Source organism: Pseudophryne corroboree, chromosome 1 (assembly GCF_028390025.1).
Source record: "Pseudophryne corroboree isolate aPseCor3 chromosome 1, aPseCor3.hap2, whole genome shotgun sequence".
NCBI classification, from domain to species: domain Eukaryota; kingdom Metazoa; phylum Chordata; class Amphibia; order Anura; family Myobatrachidae; genus Pseudophryne; species Pseudophryne corroboree.
Window position 1 is genome coordinate 275,994,600 of NC_086444.1, and position 3,285 is coordinate 275,997,884.

Here is a 3,285-nt window from a genome sequence, read left to right on the forward strand (position 1 = left end):
TATTGTGTTCTTCCTGTAATGTTGTATAGATAAGATAGCTAAGATATGTATCACTAACATTGTATTTTGGATTATCTGCAGGCAAAGAGAATGATTGGAATCTAGAAAGAGTAATGATTAGAAAAAAATCAAGTGGTCAGTTTACTTCCTGCTAAAGACATTCTGCCTGGCTGGCAATTATTGTATCTGCAGGCAAAGAGAATGATTGGAATCTAGAAAGAGTAATGATTAGAAAAAAATCAAGTGGTCAGTTTACTTCCTGCTAACATGTATGTGTGGCTCCATCAACATCTCCCTCCTCCAATACCCAAAAAAAATGTTAATGAATAAATGTGTGTACTAAATTTTTATTTTTTTTGGCCCACTTATAATTAATGATGTTGAAAAAAGGGTCAAGGAGCTAAGTGTTATATTTATAAGATGTTTGTCTCCTCCATGTCACTGTGTTGGTGTTGTTGTGGAGGGATGCTGTTCCCAGGACTCGAAGCTGAAATGTTAAACAAATCTCCGTTAGCTATCCATATGTTTGTGAAATGTTTAAAAATCACTACACATGGAACACATGTCATTCACTGTTGCTTTCAACTATTCTGGCTAGCAACATCATCACTCATAGCTTAAATACATACATATGCCTGTTTGAGGCAAATGTGTCTGGTTACTTAATTGGGAAAGCAAACACTTTAGTTTTATTGTAGCTCACACATACTCCACCATAAAAACACATTGGAATACATAATGTGTTACCTTATAGCTTTGTTCTAACAAACATATTAATGTTTTTATATGTATTTTGCAATGTTACCTCAAGCACACATGTGATTTTTGGAAAAACAACCTTACTTTTTGCAAACATACCAACATGCTTTTTTGTTGCAGCATCTTATACCCAATGTCATACTGTATGGCTCAAGTGGACATACATATCTTTACTGGATGTGGACAAGGCCATTTAGTTTGGATTCCATTTCAGCTTTTACTTACTGCGGTAAGTATTTTAGTTTTGGATGTGTTTTTGACTTAATGCGGTTATGACTGATTTTGATTATGTTCTGACATTTTACACATTTTTTTCAGTTTGATACTCACAATCAAGATGAGGGGAGTGTGGATGACGTCTTGGAGGTGTGTCCAAAATTTGGAGTGGGGGTACAGAACATACGGACGATAATCTTCGTGGCGGGGTAGCCTGCTGTGTTTGTGCCGGGACATACGACCTTGCTTTCTTTTCGGCCACAGGTTTTTTGTGGTGATGTCTTACAGAAGTGCCACTTCTGCTGCTCCATACTTCTTTTGATGGACCTTTTAATGAAAGTGCAATTTTGTTATGCCCATTCCTTTACAAGCATACCCTATACTACTATAGACACTTTACCTGCTTCCACAGCGTCATCATCATCAGATGTGATAGGAGTTACTGGCCGACGAGTAGTACTGCTTTTTTCAGACACTGTATAAAATGAATTATATTAAAAAATCATGCTATTGTGTATACATCCACCCATTATGCTTATAAACATTTATTCTTTTAGAAATGCTTGGTTTTTATTTAAACCAAACATAAGGACCAGAAATTTAAAAAAAAAAAAAAAAAAAAAACAATGACCAAAACACATATGCACTATGGCAACATCAACACAGGTAAACATGTACAGGACACTGACATAGGCCACAAGTTCAAGGAAAGGTTTTAAAATAAAAAAAAACACACAACTTCATTTTGTATTGGAAGGAAAAATATTACAGATGCAATATCTAATTTGCTCTGTGATGTGGCACTCCAAAGACACATTACCACTATATGAGCAAAAACAAAATGCAGCAATTTATAAAAAAAATTACACTGCAGTGTGGTGTCACGGTACAAATACAAGCAAAAAAAATAAAAAAAATATTGTTTTTTAAATTAAATAATTAACATTATCTAAAGATTACATTACACATGTAAGTGGTTTCCAACCCACTTTCAAGTACTCCAGCCTCTAACATGACAACCACTTTTTTTTTTAAATTCCACATGGATCACTTAAATATAAAACATAGTCACAATTTAAAAAAAAAAACACCCAAAAGGAAAACATTATTGCAGGACAATTCAGAGACACACCAAGTCCAAACTACACATGCAAAATATCTGTCTGAAAAACACATGACATACAATAAAGTAAGATGTTACATTGGCTTTTATATAAAACATTAACCAAAACAATGTATTTGCTGACACACACTTGAAGATGGGAGTAATATGCAACGTCACATGACACACATTACAAAAAAAAACATAAAAAAAAAAGTAAATGCAAATACACATGCTCACCATTCTTCCTGGGCCTATCTGAATCCCGGACATGGGTTGCAGAGACAACTTCTGGAGGTATTACACTCCGCATGGGCTCCTCATACTCCAGATAACTTGCAATATAGGGCTGCCTACCACCGGTTTTCCGAGCCGACTTGGCCTCCTTGGCCATTTTGGACTTGACACGTCACTTTATGTCATAGTACCGTTTGCGGCACGTGTCCTCCGTCCGCTTGACCACCCCCTCATTATTGACAGCAGCAACTACTTTCGCCCACAACACCGTCTTCCTCCGTGTTGGCACCTTGGCGGACTCAGGGCCAAATAGCTGCCTCTGATACTTCATCAGCTCACGCACCAATGCCACATTTTCAGCAAAACTAAACTTTACATTCCACCCAGTCTTAGTAGTGGTGCGTGGCTGCGGAGCACTCTGACTGTCACTATCACTTGAGGCTGCTGCAGCAACCTCACCCACCTCCTCCACCTCACTAACCTTACTAACACTCACCTCCTCCACCTGACCAACCTCCTCCCCCTCATCACACCCTCCACCTCTGAGTCACACATAATTGTGTGTCTAAACAGTTAACACAGGGAAAAAAAAAGACAAACAACACACTCCTCCACTACCACTACACAACTCACACACACACACACACACACACACACACACCCACACACACACACACACACACACACACACTGACAAGGGACTATAAAGAAAAATAACTTGGATTAAAAATGAGACAAAACCACAAAATACAAGACAACAAGAATGACAAGACGACTTTCAAACACAATACCACACTCAGAAATCGCTACCACCACTCCTCTTCAAACCACAAATTCACCTACCTCCACAGCACAACCTCCCTCCTCCTCACCACTAACTAAACCCAGGAGGTGCGGACGGTTTGGGGCGTATTTATATGGTTGCGCACAGACACTCCTACCATCTGAAACACAACCAATCACGAACGGGG

The 3,285-nt window shown here is 38.5% G+C and overlaps 1 long non-coding RNA gene across 1 annotated transcript; it reads right to left on the minus strand.

Annotated features, from left to right (window-relative positions):
* Positions 1-429: 429 nt before the first annotated feature.
* On the minus strand, positions 430-1,494 carry LOC135057269 (uncharacterized). Its single transcript, XR_010244130.1, has 3 exons — positions 1,376-1,494; positions 1,090-1,302; positions 430-487 (listed from the first exon to the last, which is right to left on the minus strand). It is a non-coding gene; the product is annotated as an uncharacterized LOC135057269 (long non-coding RNA).
* Between the last annotated feature and the right edge of the window lie 1,791 nt (positions 1,495-3,285).